Genomic DNA, 19,966 nt, shown 5'->3' with positions numbered 1-19,966 from the left:
TTTGGTAGCAACCTGGGGGCTCACCCTTGTCCCACTCTGCTTCCTTCTTGAATATCTGGAGGCAGCACAGTGCAAACTTTAGGAAACTCTGGGTGGTCTGGGTTGGAGCCAGGCACTACCATTCTCCAGCTGTGTGGCATCTGACAGGTGACATAATCTTTCTGTGCCTCAGTTTCCCCAGTTGTAGTACCTACACAGAATTGTGTGAAAACATGTAAGGTTCTTAGAAAAGTGCTTGGGATAAAGTATTCAATAAATGTTAACTGTCAAAGTATTGCTTTTTAATACTTTTTGTGAGGAGCCAGTAAGTTTGAACAGACTGTAATTACTACAAGTATTTCTCCTAGCTGCAGCCTTCTGTCTCTCTGCTGCTCCCAGCCTTGCCCCTTCCGCAGCCCCCCTCTCAGCTGCCGGGGTCTTTCTAAAGGCAGATGGAGGGGCTGGAGAGATGGCTCAGCAGTTAAGAACACTTGCTGTTCTTTAAGAGGACCAGAGTTCAGTTCCCAGCACCCATGTTAGGTGGCTCCCAACAGCCTGCAACTCCAGTTCAGGGGAGCCAATGCCCTCTTTTAACTCCACACATATGGCTTACACTCACACAGATACATGTACATACACATAAATAAACTTTGGGGGCCTGCTACCCAGTTCCCAAATAAATACACAGAGACTTATTCTTACTTATGAATGCTCAGCCTTAGCTTGGCTTATTTTTCTTTCTTTAGCTTTGGAACCTGTCCTGGAACTAGCTCTTGTAGACCAGGCTGGCCTCGAATTCACAAAGATCCACCTACCTCTGCCTCCCGAGTGCTGGGATTAAAGGCTGAGCGCCACCACCGCCCGGCGCTTGGCTTGTTTCTATCCAACTTTTTTTTACCTTTTGCCTCTGGACTTTTACCTTTCTCTATCCTGTATACCTTTCTTTCCTTCTTACTCCGTGGCTGGCTGTGTGACTGGGTGGCTGGCCCCTGCATCCTCCTCTCCTTCTTTTCTCAATCCTCCCTCTTCTCTTCTCTCAAGCCAAGATCTCTCCTATTTACTCTGCCTCACAGCCCCTGCCTATCCCTCTCCTGCCTAGATATTGGCCGTTCAACTCTTTTATTAGACCAATCAGGTGTTTTAGACAGGCACAGTAGTAACACAGCTTTACAGAGTTAAACAAATGCAACACATCTTTGCATCATTGAACAAATGTTCCACAGCATAAACAAATGTACCACACCTTCAAGTAATATTTCACAACATGTGGTGTTGCGCACGCCTTTAATTCGAGTATTCAGGAGGCAGAGGCAGTCAGATTCTGTGAGTTCGAGGTCAGCCTGGTTTACATAGTGAAACCCTGTCTCTAAACAAACAAACAGATCTTAAAACAATAAAGGCCACTGCAGTCTCAGTCCCCCTACCACAAAACTCTGCCAGAGCATCCCTAGGCCTGAAGGAATACTAATACCATCGTGTTAGCCCTGTGTAGCCAATCACCCTTACACATAGCGGATTAAAACGACAGGCATTAATGAGCTCATGGTTTCTTTTTTTATTTGTTTTTCAAGGCAGGGTTTCTCTATGTATCCCTGGCTGTCCTGAAACTCACAGAGTCCTAAATGCTGGGATTAAAGGCATGTGCTACCGCCCGGCAGGCTCACGGTTTCTATGGGTCAGGAGTTCTCGATCAACAAGCCAAGATGGCAGCAGAATAAGCCTGGAGTGCTGGCATAAAGTGGGGTTAGTTGAGAGGCCCGTTTAGTTTGCATCAAGTCAGGGGTGTGGTTTAGCTGAGGAGGGCTAGAGAGAGGGGGTCATAGCATCAGGGGGAACTCACAATGATGTATTATTAGTGCACAGTGACATAGTACCGCTCTCTTGCTCTTCAACTTCGTGTGTGTGTGTGTGTGTGTGTGTGTGTGTGTGTGTGTGTGTGACATGGAGCATGTACAGGCCCTTCCCTGGTCATGTCACAGCAGAGTCTGATCATACACAGATAAGCCTCTCTGCTTCAGCGTTTTAAATGCCAGCCAGTGTTTTCGACGGCTGCTCAACTGAGAAAAACCTGGCTGGCCGGGCTTTCCTGAGAAGTGATCATGTCTGCTTGTTGAACTTCACGGGCATCTTAAAGGATTTTCAAGGACAATTTTTACTTTGTGTGATTTTTTTTTTTGCCCCTCACTGGAGGTCTTGGAACTGATCCCTTTGTAAAATGAGACTCTTTTGGCCCACTAAACCCGACTTCTCTGCCCTTGATCACCCGCTTCCTGGGAGAACTTTTTGCCTAACGGGGGAAGACTGTACAGGACTGAATCTAACTAAAATTAGAAATGCCATTTGGGCCAGGCAGAGGTGGCGCATGCCTTTAGTCCCAGCACTTGAGAGACAGGAGTAGGTCGATCTCTGTGAGTTCGAGGCCAGCCCGGTATACAGAGTGAGTTCCAGGACAGCAAAGGCTACATAGAGAAACCCTGTCTCAAACATCAAAAGAGAACACACAAAAAAAGAAATGCCACTTGCGGAGCTGAGAAGGAGCCATGTTAACCATATCCTGTGAGCCACGGACATGGAAAACTTCCCTGGCTCCAAGCCACTGGGCATTTGAGTGACACTGACAGTGCCTGAGAGGGTGAGGCCCACTGATGAGCCAGTGACCGCAGAGACAAGGAACCATCCTAAGCCCAGGGCACAGATCCAAAGTAAGCCACGTAGCTCCTGTCCTGAAGATCATACCCTGCAAGAAATCCAGGTGGCGCGGAACATTGGAAACCCTACCCAGCCCGGACTGCGGAGATGCGATTGGTAAGAGGACACGGTCACCAATTGGGGAAATGACTCGGGGCAGGACCTTTCTGGTCTTGGGCATCTTCATCTGTCAGTGGGATAGGACTAGGCTTATCTGTCCATATTTCGTCTATTGGTTTCTTTGTGGGGGTGGGAGATCTTGAATTCTTTTGTTTATACTGATCATCTCCCCAGGAAAAAAAGCATACGGTATGTCTAAACTCAAGGATTTGTGTGTAAGATTTCAGGCAATTAGCTGGGGCATGGCTGGCACATGCCTGTAATCCCAGCACTGGGGAGGTTGAGGTGAAAAGATCGAGAGATTGTACAGTGAGACATATTTTCTCTCTCTGTCTCTCTCTGTCTCTGTCTCTCTGTCTCTCTCTCTCACACACACACACAGCAAAAACAAAAACAAAAACAAAATCAGGTTGTTTTTTTTTTGTGTGTGTGTGATTGTTTTGAGGTAGGTCTTGCTATGTAGACCTGGCTGGCCTCACAGAGATCTGCCACCTGCCTCTGCCTCCTGAGTGTTGGAACCAGGCCCGGCTAAGACAGATTTTAAAATGTAATAAAGACTGTCTTATTGCAAAGCAACAAGCTTAAGAGCAAGCCCTGCAGAGGCTTAGAAGCCTGCGTGGGTCTTCTTTATCCACAAGGAGAGACATTGCCTCTGCTCCGTCTGTGTACTATGAAGGAGAATTGTGCAATCGCTGGAGACTTGTGTTTATCAGACTGCATTCCTGATGTCAGGGACCCACATTTCCTGTCCACACACTCAGAGACCAAAGCCGTGACAATGGACTGGCTCTTTTGGAAGCCACGACTCTGACCCAGACAGGGCATTTGTGGCCAGTCTTTGTAGTACTTTTAACCAGTTTAAAGAGGGGTGCCTTTCCATAAACACAGAAAGGCACTTCTGGTCACGGAGTCTCAGGGTTCATCCTGAATCAGTGTCTGAGAACTAATTAGACCTTGAAAGTATCAGACAACATGGCCTGAGGCTATGGGAGACCCAGAGGAGGAACAGGCTGAGGCCAGGAGGTCTGTATGACCCTGATATAAGTTTCTTGTTTGTCACCTGAGTGAGCCCAGGGTTATGCCCGATGATTCTGACTGTGAAGTGGAGAGGGTTCAATGCCCGGTGGTTACCTCATTTCTAACACACATTTACCAAGTGCCCCTGAGCCCCAGGCACCAATTTCAGAGGCTCTGAAAATGTGAATATACTCGAGTTGGCTACTATTCTAAATAGAATCACAGAAAAACCCTCCAGTCCTGAGTCTGATAGGATCAAAGCTGTGAGCCTCTTTGCTGATATTAGGGCCAGTACGGAGTCAATTCACTGTTCCACAGTTGTTCATTCTAAATATGAAATTTCAGTGTTCCCCTTCCGGGAACTCTCTCTCTCTCTCTCTCTCTCTCTCTCTCTCTCTCTCCCTCTCTCCCTCTCTCTCTCTCCTTTCAGATTGGTTTCTATTATTCTGGGTGTGAGTGTTTTGTTTACATTATGTGCACTATATGCACGCCTGGGACTCCTAGGAGCCAGAAGAGGGCGCTAGTTCCCTTAGAACTGGAGTTTCATGTGGGTGCTGGGAAAGGCACCTGGGTCACCTGCAAGAGCAGCACCTGCTCCCAACCACTAAGGCATCTCTTTAACATCTGGCACCATTTTCTTTTGCAGGGGGGTTCAAGACAGGGCCGCTTTGTGTAGCTCTGGCTAGTCTCAAACTAAGAGAGATCCATCTGTCTCTGCTTCCCAAGTGCTATAGTAAAAGGCGTGGGTTGCTATGCGCATCTAGGTACCATTTTCTTGATCATCAGTGGATTGTGATTGGGTGAGTGGCTCTGGACATGCCTAGATAGACTGGAGGTCCCTGATGAGGCCTGGAGGGGCCTGAGGTAACTGGTCAGTCTTATTCCCTACCATAGCACCACCACCTAGGAAAGAGCTTGATAAGGAGCTCAGAAATCTCTGGAAGAAGGATGTGAAGACTCCTTATGAGTGGGGTGAAGTGATGATCGCCAAAGGCATGGTGTTCAACACGACCTCCGCCACCAGCTTCCCCTCTGAAGCCCTGAGTGGTCCACGAGATTAGGCTTTCTACAGCAAAACTGAGCCATTTCCTTTCTTCCTGGTGCCGAAGTGTTGAAGTCAGGTCTGGAGACTTTCAGGAAATTTGTCTCACTTCAGCAAGGCTCCCTGCAGCAAACCCTGGGCTGAGGAACCGCTCGGGGAAGGACACACTAGCCATGGGGCAGGTAAGATGTAAGCAGCACAGACAGCGGGGTGGGCCATCTGCCTTGTCCAGGGGGACCATGAGCAGAACCCATGCTTGCCCAGTTTCCAAGGGTCCTTAGTAGCTTGGTGAAGGCTGGTGCACGTGACTGTTGGTGCCTGAGGGTGCAGCCAGGGTAGGCAGAGTCAGCAGCCTGCCAATTTCCCTCCAGCAGTGGCCTGCCAACTATCAATCTTCCACTCCTGGCGAGAATCAAGGTCGCTGAGCGGCTAGGACTGTCCTGCAGAATTCTTCAGGTCTCTCGGCCATGCAGGAACAGAGGATGAACCGAGGGAGCGAGGCTGCCGCTGTTTAGATGTGAAGACCAAGAAACACAGCGGTGAGTCCATCCAAACACCCCAGACATCGTTCTAACGGCTCTGGGCTGCCTCTCAGCTGGGTATAGGAATACCGTGTTCCTATGCAAGCTCGCCCCGGCACCCCATCTCTCTGCCTCCGTCTCCTCCCCACACAACCCCTACCTCCAAGGAACGCTGCTTGTCTCCTCAAGCCTGGGGACTTGCAGTAAACCTGCCCCTAGTGGTGTCCTACCAGAGCCTTGGAACCAGCTTCAGCCTTCTGTGCCGCTGCAGCCCCTGTGTGTAGCCTCAGGATTGCTGCTCACTTGCACTTGCTGGCTTTGCTGGTGCACACAAAGGCTCCCTTGTTTCTGGCCCCACTGAAGTCACATGCTTTCACTCTTAACCAGCGCTTTAAAACGAAACACCCACCCTCTCTGGCCCCAGATGACCCTGTTTACGTCTGCGGAGCCAGTTCCAAACAGCTACAGTAGTGAAAACCGCTTTCCAGGGCGACTTCTCGACTGTTGGTGTAGAGAGAACAAATCTTCACTTTGTAGAACGAGGGGACTTGAAGGAGTTTTGGGAACTGGCTTGCGGGGAGCGGGGGGGGGGGGGGGGGGGGGGGGGGGAGATACGAGGAAGCCAGCAGCTGGTCCCAACTTCTCTATTTTCTAAAATATCTTTTACCCGAGACCCCAGGGGTCAAAGACAAAGCTTGCGAGCAACAAAAGGATGAGCCAAGTTTTAAGGGCTAAGAGGCAGAACATTCTAGATATTCCTAGTGAGATCCTATTTTGTTTAATCCTTGAAGAAAGTGATATTTTCTTTCTTTTTAAGAAAAAGACTTTTTGTTTTGTTTTGACTGTGTGTGTGTGTGTTTAATGAGTTCATGAAACGTCTGGGCTCAGATCTGGTTTTTTTTTTTTTTTTTTTTTTTCTGTTTGGGCCCTAAAGATTCCTTTCTTTCGCTTTGTGAGTAGTGCCCGCGTTTACTGTGAAGGAAGTCAAGTTTCCTTTGATTGTTCTTATTCGGATCAAAGTGGTAAAAGTTGAAGGGAAAACACCAGAGCCCAGGAGTCCTGGCAACAGTGGAGTCCCCAGATGAGGTGCCACTCGTGAGTCACACAGAAAACAGCAAGGATCAGACACCTGCTGGTCTCTGTGCACCCGTGAGCGTGAGCGAGCAGTGGAGCTCTGGACAAGGCGCCAGAAGGCAGCTCCATGTCCTAGACCACCGATTCTCAACCTTCCTAATGCTGCAACTCTTTAATACAGTTCCTCATGCCGTGGTGACCCCCCCCCAACCATAAAACTGTTTTCACTGATACCTCATAGCTGTGATTTTGCTACTGTTATGAATCATAATGTAAATATCTGATATGTAAGATATCTGATACGCGAATCCCGTGGAAGAGCTGTTCAGACTTCGAGGGGGTCGCGACCCATGGGCTGAGAATCGTAGTGGTAGGGTCTGGAGAAGTTTCCAGGCAGGTGAGCTTCCTTCCCAGTGATGCTGCAACTCAGATTCTGTGTCTGAGCTCAGGAGAAAAAGAGTGCGTGGCCAGCGAGCAGTGTGCCTGCAGCCATAATTGCCGTCTCTGGCTGAGGGAGCCTCAGAAAGTGGCCATACCACACTCATGGGAAGGTAAGCAGAGAGTAGGCAATCACAGAGAGGAAAGAGTAAACAGGATGGCAGAGGAGACAATAGGGCTCACTCAACACTGTAGTCCTGGATTCGGTGAACCGGGAGACCTAAGCAGAAGTGAAGTTTCACCTTTGAACCCAGGCAGAGGATAATTGCAGGTCACTCTGTCCTCTGTCTTCCCAGTCCAGTGATTCAGCGGTCTCATGTTCTAGCGATGTACTCACAGAATGGGGCAGCCTCTGTCCCCATGGTGGATTATGCAGGACAGAGCCTCTGGCCAAACTGCAAAAATGAACGTGTAGCCAAGAGAAACACAACCATTTGTGTGTGCGTGTGTGTCCGTGTCCACTGGATATGGCTAGTGTGCCCTAACCCATCCTGACTGACACAGTAACAAAAGGAGAGCAGGTTACCCCCTTTCCGTTTTCTGCCCACTGTTTTTAGGGTCAAGCTCTGGCTAGCTTGAAACTTGGTGTGCAGACAAGGCTGGCCCTGATCAAATTCACAGTTATCCACCTGCCTCTGCCTCCCAAATTCTGGGATTAAAAGTGTGTGCTACCACACCTGGTTTATCTATGTAGTCCTGCTATATAGGCCAGGCTGGGTTGGAATTATTAATCCTCCTGCCTCAGTCCCATGAGTGCACCACTATGTTTGCCTTCCGCCCATACTTGAAGCTGCTGTTTTAAAAAATGCCTGGGTAAGGTGGTGAACGGCCATAAGCCCAGCCTCTTGGAAGGTTTAGGTGGGAGGATGAGGGGTTCAAGGCCTGCCTAGAGCGTATAGTGAGACCCTGTCTTACACAAGTAAGCAAGTAAAAGCACAAGAGAGACCTTGGCAATTTAGTCATGCATCAAAAGATTTCTTAAGAAGGAAAAACAAACAAGCAAGCAAACAAACAAACCCAAAACATGACCCTCTGATCACAATTAACAAAATAAAAAGCTTTATTGCAAAGCAAAGGGTCAGCTTCCGCACATACTAAACATAAGACTTCGAGATCGGTTTCTTTTCTTTGTCTTCTTTTTCTTTTTTTGATTTTGGTTTTTCAAGATAGGGTTTCTCTGTGTAGCTCTGGCTGTCCTGGAACTAGCTCTTGTAGACTAAAGTGGCCTCAAACTCACAGAGATCCACCTGCCTGTGCCTCCTGAGTGCTGGGATTAAAGGTGTGCGCCACCACCACAGCCTGGTTCACCCTTCCTTCCTTCCTTCCTCCCCACCCCCTTTCTTGGGGTCTATAGCCCAGACTGGCTTCAAACTCACTAAGAATCCAAAGATTACCTTGAACTTTAGATCCTCCAAAATGTTGGATTGCAGATTTATGTCAATACATACAGTTAGTTTATGCAGAGCTGAAGATCAAATCCAGGGCTTTGTGCATGCTTGGCAAGCATTCTACCAACTGGGCTCCATTCTTAGACCCCTGATTTGTTCATTCTTCATTCATTCATTCATTCATTCATTCTCTTTCTCTTTCTTTTGAGACAGGGTTTCACTGTGTAGCTCTGCTTGGCCTGGACTTCTCTTCGTATGAGAGTAGGGGAGGATGGCCTGAAGTCATGGAGATCTGCCTTGCCGCTCGAGTGCTGGAATTAAAAGCACACTCCACCATGCCCAGCATCTCCTTATTTCTTTAGAAACTATTCCTAAGTGCGGCGTCTGGGTAATAAATGTAAGGGCTACTAAATGCCAGACTAGATAAAGCTGCCATTTTCAAGAGCTTCAGGCAAGAGTTTATTTCTCAGTCACATGTCTGTCTACTGTGAGTGTGTGGCCTGCGACCTTTATGTGGTTCTTCAAGGACTCACAGTCCATCCAGCTTATTATGCTGTCGCCACCAACAAGTTCCTTTAAAAGCCACGGAGTCTGGAAAACACAGGGTGGAGAGCACACAGCAGTCTCTCAGCTCGGAAGCGTTGTGTGCCACCCCCCGGTCATCCCCACTCCCTGGGCATCAGGGAAGGACTGGTGACCTAGGACCAAACTTACCTCAAGGAAAACTGAGGGCTACAGTTGCTGGCTGGGTAGCCGTCCTCGGAACGCTTGTTATGTGAGGTGTTTCTGGTAAGAATGAACCAATGTCTATTCACCCCAGATAAGGAACCAAGGACAGGCGATTCTACCCAAGAGTTGCTGAGACCAGTGAGTTTATTGGGCTCACTTATAGGAACAGGAGTTACTCACAGGAAGGATGGGTACCACAAGCAGCCACATCATCAGAAAGTCTAATCCCATACTTCCCCAGAGCTACATAGAGTGCATGCTCCCTTAGTGGCCTTCCACTTTCTGTATTCTCTGGCAACTTCCAAGCTGGGGAAGAATTATCTGCAGCTTGGAGGAAGGGGTGGCCAGAATCCCAGGTGAGGATCTAATGTCTCTCTCTCCCTTCCTCTCTCTCTCCCTCTCCCTCTCTCTCTCTTTCTCTCTCTCCCAGTTAACAGGTCTGAAACTGAGGCTGGCTTGTGGGTAAGCACAGTTGCTCTGGATCTGATAGCTGTTACACTCCAAGGGGACCGCTTCTTGGCACCTGTGTATTGTGGAAGGCCACTTGATTGTAGACAGCTGTCATCTCTGGTCACACTAGTATGCGTTTCTCAAAAGCTTTGATGCCTGTGTCCAAATTGTCTTCCGCTAAGTCTATACCACTTTATGCTGTTATTTCTAGTACATGACAATTTTACATGCTGTGGAATAACCCTTCTGTACACTGTGCGAATGTATGTCACTGTGATTGGCTTAATAAACAAGCTGACCGGCCAATAGCTGAGCACGGTAAAGTTAGGTGGGAAAGCCAAACTGAGAGGGATGGGATGAGGAAGGGTGGAGTCAGACAAGTTGCCAGCCAGCCTCCGAGAAAGCAGGATGTGTAGAAAATGAGGTACCAAAGCATGAGCCAAGTGGCAAAGCATAGATAAGAAATATGGGTTAATTTAAATGTAAGAGCTAGTTAGCAACAAGCCTGAGCTATTGGCCAAGCATTTATAATTCATATTAAGTCTCTGAGTTTGTTACTTGGGAAGCTGCTGTCAGTTATTTGGAAACAGGTGGACAGGACAGAAGCTTCTGTCAATACCTACCGAGCAAAGATTATCTAAAATGAAAATAAATAAATAAATAAAAAGATTATCTAAAATGAAAATAAATAAATAAAAAGATTATCTAAAATGAAAATAAATAAATAAAAAGATTATCTAAAATGAAATGCAGTGCTATAATCTGAAGCATTTTTATTTTGCTAATTTTGAACGAAAGGGGAACATTTCATTGTTTGATATATTCTATATTTTCTAAAATAACAAGAAATATGTGCATGCTTAATTGGCATAGTTTCTTCTGTTAATTGTCTCTTGTTATTAGCTCTTTTTGGGGGGCGGGGGCAGACAGGATCTTAATATATAGCCGAGGCTATCCGTGAACTTGCAATCCTCTCAGTCTCTTGAGCACTGACTGAGATTACAGGTGTTTTGCTTACCACCATGCCCGTAAGTATTTAACTCCTTTAGCTTATGGAGTTAGTATTTTATTGTCCATTTATAAAAGTTCCTTACAAATTGTTATTTGTTTGATAATTTTGTTTATGTGAGTTCCAACATTTTTTGATATACTGAAATTGTCCATACTTTTCCTATGTCTTCTGTTGCTTTTATGCCTCTAAAGTGTTTTGTATAAAAATAAAAAAAGTCTTTAGAAAAGAAAAATAATTGAATGTTGGTTGAGGAGGGGACCTTGTTAGTGGTAGGAGCACATGTCCAGGATGCATGAGGCTCCAAGTCCAATTCCTAGAACCAGTCAACAGCAACAGCAAACCCCAAAACGTGTACCTACAAAAGTTTCTAGTTCTTTCTGGTGCTTCACTTCTACTGGGTTTGGTGATGCCTGCCTGTAACTCCAGCACATGCTCAGAAGGCCAAGACAGAGGATCTCAGCTTAGGCCAGCCTGGGCTATAGAATGACGGAAGACAGGATCTCAGCTTAGGCCAGCCTGGGCTATAGAATGACAGGAGACAGAGGATCTCAGCTTAGGCCAGCCTGGGCTATAGAATGACGGAAGACAGAGGATCTCAGCTTAGGGCAGCCTGGGCTATAGAATGACGGAAGACAGAGGATCTCAGCTTAGGCCAGCCTGGGCTATAGAATGACAGAAGACAGAGGATCTCAGCTTAGGGCAGCCTGGGCTATAGAATGACGGAAGACAGAGGATCTCAGCTTAGGCCAGCCTGGGCTATAGAATGACAGAAGAAGACTGCATTTCAAAATGCAAGCGAGCAAATAAAGGAGCATTGCTTCCCTTCAAAAGACAGTTGTCTGTTCCAACTGACATTCTTTCTGGTGTATGTGTGTGAGATGGACAACTACAGTATGGGTTTCTCCTACAGGCAGTCAGTTCCCTGAAACACTTCTCTGCTGTTGCCACTCGCCAGAGACCTAGAATACGAGTACTGTCAGTCAGGACTGAGCTTGCGCCAATAGCCTTTTGGTTACATGAATACAGTCATTCACTCGCACCCGGCCTTTTCTCTTTCTCACTTAGCTCTCCCCTTTGTTACAACACGCGTTTCCAAATCCATGTGAACAAACTCTGTAAAGGAAGGCTGAGACACTGGCGGGTCACACAACTCACTGAAATGGCTAAAACCCAATTAATTCCCCTTCTTCTCATCGTTAGCCACAAGGCAAATCACTTCTATCTAGTGGTGTTATGTTCCCACCCCGAGCAGCGGTCTCCTCTTCAGCTTCTACTCAGCCACCTGTCAATCTTTGATGGTGGAAACTCCCCATACTCCCTCTCTTCCCCTTTGGGGCATGAGAAATCATTTTGCTAACTCATTTGTCCTCTGCCCCACAGGCCAGAGCCCCTTTCTCTGAAGTCACGAGTTTTCTGAGTCTTGTCTGCAAGGCTGACCCCTGTGGCTTCTCTAGAAACCGGTTCCATTGTTTCTAGATCTGTGTAGCTCTTCTGAGTGTGCCCTTGGCAATTCTGGACTCACTCTTCACCGGGTTTCCTGGCCGGCCTATCTATTTAGACCCACCTCTGGATGGGTAAGGTGTCTCTGCTTCTCCCTGGGCCTGGAAAACAGTTGCCCCAGGAGGATGTCCTACCCGCAGGTCTTCTTCAGTGAAGGAGGAACAGACAGGGAGGACAAGATGGTAGAGTAGCATTCACTGAGTCAGGATGTATCCTTGATCACCACGTAGGTTTTCTGAAGGTTCTTAGAATGGACAAGTCCGATTAATGCCTTGGAGAAGCAGACTTTCCCTATCTCAGAGTTCTGGCCTTTACTGACAGTCAGAAATGACTCCAATATCCTCAGTTCTGAGGCTCTTTCTGAGAGGCCTAGGATCCAAAGCTCTTCCCTGTGAAGAGGCCCAGTGGTTAAACTTCCTCAAAAAGAAGGCAACTTGTGGGACAGATTCTCAGGTCATGGGCCACAAAGAAGCACAGCCTGGAGAACCAAGTTCTTGAACAATCCATGAACTTTCCCTAAGTCTGGCGACTGTGGCAGCTGTGAGGTTAGTGACCAGAGGCGCTCTCCCTCCCCCGAACTCCATCTTCCAGGGGCCCCTGGTGGATTTCCTTTCCACTTACCTGCTTCAGATGGCCCCATCTGCTCTCAGGATACTCCCCATGACCTACTAGGGGGAGCGGGGGGGGGGGGGGGGGAGTACGGAGGGAGGGCTGCTAGGGGGAGCAGGGGGGGCGGGGGAGGGGAGGAAAAGGTAGTTTCCTCGAGAGACCAGGGCAGGGGACCAGCAGGGAAAGCTGCCTGTCTGCAGAGGAAGCTCGAGAGGAAGGCCGAGACTGTTTGAACTTCTCCCACGAGCTGACAGGAAAGTTGCACAAACACCACGAGGCTCCTGCAGGATGTGAAGGAGCAGCCAGGATGAAGGAGCTCCTTTGAAGGCCCCCACCCTGACTAAGGGTGAGGAGCGAGAAGTAAACCTCCCCATCACCTTACGGCCACACCGGAGAAGGCTGCCCTGTAGTGGAGTCCCCAGCATCAGCAGAACCAGAGGAGAGAATGTAAGAAGCTGTCACCAACAGGGTCGGTCCCCAGGGAGGCTGGCAGGAGCTACATGAGGGCAAGGGCAGCCTGGGTCCCTAGCAGGATAGCAAAGATGAGGCCTAGCCATGGTCCAGAAGATTGGAGATCAGCAATGGCCTCAGGCAGGGCTGTGAGGTGAGACCTGTCCTGTGGGACCTACAGCCAAAGGAAGTGCAGGTTCCCTGTTAAAACAACAACAAAACAAACAAACAAACAAACAAACCCTAAAGATGCGTTTAAGCTGTTGATTAAATCCTTCTGAGCATTAGGCCCCGTGCCATTGGCTGCTTTAGGAGGGCGTGTGAGGTTAAGCGGAGAGAAGGGCAGAGAACAGGGGACTCGGGACCGGATGAACCTGGACCAAATGGGAAGGGGGATGGGAGGGATTCCCTGAGGAGTCCCTTGGTGCCCCAATACACTGGAGACAAATAGACTCTATTAACAACACATTTTTAAACTTTCAGACAGGACTTCACATTTCTGAAACCATATAACAAAGGTGACAATTTTATGAGCCAAGTTGTGCGTAGCACATTTTATGTTCCTAAACGACCTCGGTAATTTTTGTAGGTCCTTCACGGACACTAAAAAGTAAGTGTTGGGGCTGGAGAGATGGCTCAGTGGTTACAAGAACTTGCTGCTCTTCCAGAGGACCCGGGTTCAGCTCCCAACACCCATGTCAGGGGGAGTCACAACCACCTATAACTCCAGCTCCAGGAGCATCCAAAGCCTCTTCTGGTCTCTGAGGGAATCCATGCACTCCCCCCTCCCCCCCACAAATAAATAAATCATAAAAAAAATCTATTTCTCAGTTTGGAGAGGTTGAAGCAGGATTATTGCCTGGAACTGGGCTACAGTGTCAGTGTCTCAAAAACCAAAACAAAGAAAGAAGGAAAGAAAAAAAGGGAAGTAGAGGAGATTGCTCAGTAGTAACACGTATTTCTTGCAAGCACAGGACATGAGTTCAGATTCCCCAGAACCCACATAAAAAGCTGGGCATGGTTTCCATGTGCCAGTTACCCCGCGCAGAGAGCGTAGGAATGGCAGAGACAGGCAGACCTCTGAGACCTCTGAAGCTCATCAGCCGGCAGCCTCGGCAGCCTTGTCAAATCAACAAGCTTCAGGTTTAGTGAGAGACCTTGTCTCAGAAACTGGAGGTGGAGGGCTGGAGAGCCGACTCAGAGGTTAAGAGCACTTACTTGCTGTTTCTGCTTCAGTCCCAAGCACCTAGATCAGGAGGTTTATAACCACCTGTGGCTCAAGTTCCAGGGGTCTGATGCTCTCTTCTGACTCTGAAGGCACACACATAAAATAAATAATAATTTTTTAGGGCTGGGTGGTGGTGGTACACACTTTTAATTTCAGCACTCAGGAGGTAGAGGTAGGCAGATCTCTGTGAGTTTGAGGCCAGCCTGGTCTCCAAGACTAGTTCCAGGATAGCTAGGACTATTACACAGAGAAACCCTGAATCGAAAAAGCAAAAATAAATAAATAATAATAAAACAATTTAAAAAATAAGCTTAAGTGGAGAATTAGCAAAGAAGGACACCCAATGCTTACCTCTGGCCTTCACAAGTGCACATGTGTCCACACTAACAGGTCTACACACAGCACAAACACTCGCAGAAATAAAATCCTTCCCTCCCACCTGCCCAAATGTATGGACACTTCCCATCTCTAGTTTTATTTGCCACTGTCTTATTTACAGTTTGGAGACAGTCACCCCAGGGTGATTCGGTGGGTCAAACATCTTCCTGCCCACCCACCCCAAGCCCAACTTTCCCTTTGGCTGTCGGTCATTGTGCTTCAATCTGCCTCTGGAAATCGGAGCTCACAGAAGGGGAGGATCTGGTCCAGAGCCTGAAGCGAAAGGTTGAAAGGATAAAAAAAAGAAAGGGGAAGTGGGTACCTTTCCAGCCCTGCCAAGGTATGCCGCAGGCAAGAGTTGGTGCAAAGCGGTTCACTGGGGGAGGGGGAGAGAGAGAGAGGAAAGAGTGGAAGGTCTGCTCGGAGCCGGGACATGAGAGACGCAGACAGATAGAAGAGGGAAAAGAGACAGGAGGAAAAAGGGAAGCAAAAGAAGCAAGAGAACTAAGAGAGGAACAAGAGGCAAAAGAGCGAACCGTGCCCCGCAGACACTCTTAAGGGGTGGCATATGTCCCGTAGCCGAGGCTGGAAAGGCCCCTAATTGCTTTGGCGGCAGAGGCAGGCTGCTGTCGGGGCCGGGGCGGAAGCTAACGAAGGTGGGGGAAACTGAGGGTGAAGAGGTACTGGAGCCAGAGGGAGCACCACACAGTAAAACCTCCGCTCAGACTCGGAGACTGCCGATCTCAGAATGAGAAGCCAACTTCCAATGGAGGCGCGAACATTAACGGAGAGTTGACTGCTCCTGATTGGCTGCAAGGAGGCTGAGAGCTGACATCATGTCCTAGGTCAAGACGTCTATTCCCCCATTTGCCCACGCTATGCTTTAGACAGCTTCATAGAACCCAGCTCCCTGCTCCCATTGTCTTCCCAGGGTGGGGTTGTTGAGGTGGAGTATCGTGTCCAGCAGGACTTTCGGGGGGCAGGGGCGGGAAAAGAAATCTGTCCAGCTTGACAGCCCCCAGCCAAGGTCTGTCCTCACAGCAGGAGAACACTGCCTATTGCCTACACCAAACCTTCAATTCCCCTAGTCTGTGCGGCCCCAAACAGCCCGTGACAGGAGAGGCCCGATCAAGAACAGACCTGGGAAGGATCACAAATCAGGACCGTGTGTGTGTGTGTGTGTGTGTGTGTGTGTGTGTGTGTGTGTATGTGTGTATGTAAGATAACTGGCAATTCCCAGTTCCCCCCCACCTGCAGTGATAGTGGAGCTCAGGAGCTCAGCCAGCGGGTGACAGCGGGCGCCCAGGGTAGGCCTCGTGCCCTCTCGGTGAGGGTGACTGAATCTGCCAGCTGTGGGGCCTGTCCGTGCCAAGTCTGCCCTGGCTCCGTCTAGTCGTAATCGATGCTGGCGCCAGGCCAGGCCCCCTGCCAGCTCCGGTCACACTCGGCTAGGCTAGCGCGAGAGGCCCAGCCCATTAACTCCTCGCCAAGGCCCATTGTCTGGGTCCCTGCCCAGTGGTTTATTTACTCCAGACTGGACGGGAGGTGGCGGCCAGAGCGGGCGGGCGGGAGAGGATGGGGTGCAGGGGAGGCCTCCAGAGCCCCAGGGCAGGCCTGCTCTTAGGGCTTTTTGTTGGGATTTTAGGGGCTTGAAAGATTCCTGGTAGAAGCAGAAGCACTTCCAAGCCACCTCGGGGCTCCAGTCGGAGGTGCAGGTGCCGCAGACTAAAGACCCTTAAATCCCACCCACGATCCTTAAGCCACACCCATAACCCTTAAACCACACCCACGACCCTTAAACCACACTTACCTCCAAAGCCCCTTGAAGAACTTTTTTTTTAAAACCTCTAATAAATACCGTCTTGTGCTTTTAAAATTGGCATTTAAATGTTTTCATCACAAGTTTAGTTACCAAGATCATTTTTCCCAGTGTCTTCATTATATGGAATAGTCATGAAGTTTTAGTGACATTTTACAGTTATAATTTAGGATCTCTACCGGGCGGTGGTGGCCTATGCCTTTAATTCCAGCACTCGGGAGACAGGGATAAGTACATCTCTGTGAGTTCGAGACCAGCCTTGTCTACAGAGTGAGCTCCAAGACAGCCAGAGCTACACAGACAAACCTTGTCTGGGGGAAAAAAAAGAAAAAAAAAAGCATCTTTATCTTTTTTTTTTTTTTTTTTTGCTCAAACTCAGGCAGCAGATGCCTTTACCTTCTGAGCTATCCACCTGGCCTGATTTTCCATTTGTTTGTTTGTTTTGTTCGAGGCAGAGTCTCACTTCATAGCCAAGGTTAACCTGGAACTCGCTATATAGCCCAGGCTAACCTCCAACTCACTTGTGGCCATCCTCCTGCATAAGTGCTGCAATGACAGGTGTGGGCTAGTGAAGTTCTTCTAAATAGCCAAGGCTGGCTAACTAGCACAACTTTTTTTTTCTCCCACAGCAGTTTTGCACTGAACGAAAATGAGGACATGACTGTACCTAGGTGTGGGTGAGGAGAAGGTTTTTATTGTAGATATGAGGGAGTGAACAGCCAGAGACCTCTGGAAGAGTCCAGACAGAGCATGGCCAGCAGAATAGCCTGGACCATGAGAAGAGAGAGTGGGGTGTGGGGGGAGAACAAGAGAGAACCAAATGAGGAACCAAGAGAGAGCATAGTCAAGTGACTGGGTTTGACAGGGAAAGAGAAGCCGGGTGGGGTGGGAGGAGCAGAACTCAAGGGCAGGAGAGGTTTAGGGGTGTTGGGAAGGCTAAGAGGAGCCTGGTGCCAGCATCTGCTTTGAGACATTGAATAGGCATCTCAGTTAGTCATTTCCCCCAGGTTTCTCTGAGACCTAACATGAACCATTCAATATCCATTTAAAAATCACAGTGGAACAAACTAAAGTTTCTGTTGATTTATGTTTTTGAGACAAGGTCTTAGTGTATAGCCCAGACTAGGCTGGTCTCAAACTGAAGATTCTCCTGCTTCAGCCTCCCAACTAATCCTTCTCTTATTTGTTTAGTTTCTTCTTCTTCTTCTTCTTCTTCTTCTTCTTCTTCTTCTTCTTCTTCTTCTTCTTCTTCCTCTTCTTTTTGAGCTAGGGTGTACCCTGGCTGTCCTAGAACTCACTCTGTAGACCAGGCTGACCTTGAATTTAGAGATATACCTGCCTTTACTTCCCAAATGCTAGGGTTAAAAGTATATGCCACTATTAGCCAGTCCCCTTTTAAGAATGTTTGGCTTTATGGGTGTTTTAGTTGTTTGTGGTGGTTTGGATAAGAATGGCCCCTACAGATTCATGATTTTGAATGCTTAGCCATAGGGAGTATCACTATTAAGAGGTGTGACCTTGTTGGAGTGGGCGAGGCCTTGCTGGAGGAAGTAGGTCACTGGGGGTGGGCTTTGAGGTCTCAGTGTGTCTCAGTTTACTTCCTGCTTCTTGCCCATCCAGATATAGATCGCTCAGCTCCTTCATCAGCACCACGTCTCCCTGCATGATGCTGTGTTTCCTGCCATGGTGATAATGGACTAAACCTCTGAACTGTAAGCTAGCTTCAGTGAAATATTTTCCATTCTATGAGTTGCTGTGATCATGGTGTCTTCACAGCAGGTCGAAACCCTAATGAAGACACTGGGTTTTTTTTTTTTTTTTTTTTTTTTTTTTTGAGACAGGGCCTTTCTATTGCCGGCAAGCCTGAAACTATCTATGTAGACCAAGCTGGCCTCAAATTCAGAAGTCTGCCTACCTCTTGTTTCTTGAGACCTGGGATTAAAGGTATACATGACCACTCCTGGGTGTTTTGTTTCTTCAGTTTAATTTTAAAAAACTTGAAGTTTTATTTTATTTGTAACTATGTGCATATGTGGCAGGGTATGTGTGCAGGGTGTGTGTGCAGGGTGTGTGTGCAGGGATGTGCATGTGAGAGTCCAGGTGCCCTTAGCCCGGAAGACAGCCAATGCTCCTCTGCAGCTGGGGCTACCAGTCAGGAAGCTTCTGGACGTGTCTGGCAGGAACGAAACACAAGTCTTCTGCAACTTCTGTGATATTGAACTCACTATGCTCCCGAGGTTGGACTTGAACTCCTGATTATCCTAGCTCAACTTTCTAAGAGTCAGTCAAAAACTTTAGCACATTTAATAAAGCTCTGAATGTTAGAAATTTTTATTGTTATGATTTCAGTTATTGTAATAATATTTAATCAGAACAGCATTGATTGTAAAATTTGATAAGTATTACATGTAAGAAGTTAAGTTTTTTTTTTTGTTTGTTTTTTTTTGGTTTTTCGAGACAGGGTTTCTCTGTGGCTTTGGAGCCTGTCCTGGAACTAGCTCTGTAGACCAGGCTGGTCTCGAACTCACAGAGATCCGCCTGCCTCTGCCTCCCGAGTGCTGGGATTAAAGGCGTGCGCCACCATCGCCCGGCAAGAAGTTAAGTTTTATTGGCAATGTATCTCTGTTTAGAATATTTGTTTTTGCACGTGCATGTGTGTGTGTGATTTTGTGTGTGCACCACAATGCATTTGCTCTTGTGTGGGTCAGAGAACAACGTATTGAAGTCATTCTCTCCTTCTACCACGTGGGTGCTAGGGACAGAACTTCAGTCGTCAGACCTGGCAGGGAAGCACCTTCCCCTGCTGAGCCAATCTTGTCTGCCCAGAAATGGATCTCTTAATGAGACGATTAGGCATTTTTTGTTCGTAATTAGTGCATGTTATGTGACAATTATAATGGCTTGTTGCTAGACTGACTGACACATCGCAACCTCGGTTTCACTCTGTTTGTGGATCACAGACCGCCCCCCCTTTGTGAGGTCTCATTATGTTGCTTAGACTGACCATAAACTTCTGACCCCCCCTCCCCCCCCCCCGCCCCGCCACGGTGAGCGTTGAGATCACAGGTGTGCACTACCAGGCCTGGCTCAGGCTTTGTCTCTGAGAAATAGTATATCCAAATAAGTAAATACAGAGTCGGGGACCAGTGTGCTTTACTCTAGGGATGTCATTCAAGTCTTTGAACTTCTTCCAAGTTATATAGTATTATCAAAGAATCAGTGACAGTTTGATTAGTAAGCCCTTCGGTTTTGATGACAGCAGAGTGCTCAGCTTGCTCCTCCCTCACTTCACTGACTTCTTCATTATCATCTTCTCCGCTACCTCCAGTTGTCGCTCTGGGCGCCGTGGGTCTCATTTCTTTCTTTCTTCCTTTTTCCTTTGTAGTGTGTGTGCAATAATGCAAGCATGTGTCAGTATGGAGGTGAGAGGGCATTCAGGCAGTCTCCACTTTTTCTGAGATGAGGTCTCCCTCTGGCCTGGAACTCTGCAAGCAGACGTCTCCATGTCTGGAGATGAGCATATG

The sequence above is a fragment of the Microtus oregoni genome, unplaced genomic scaffold, assembly GCF_018167655.1.
Source record: "Microtus oregoni isolate MIOR12 unplaced genomic scaffold, Mior012 000031F_ref0000149, whole genome shotgun sequence".
NCBI classification, from domain to species: domain Eukaryota; kingdom Metazoa; phylum Chordata; class Mammalia; order Rodentia; family Cricetidae; genus Microtus; species Microtus oregoni.
Note: the sequence above shows the minus strand (reverse complement) of the source record.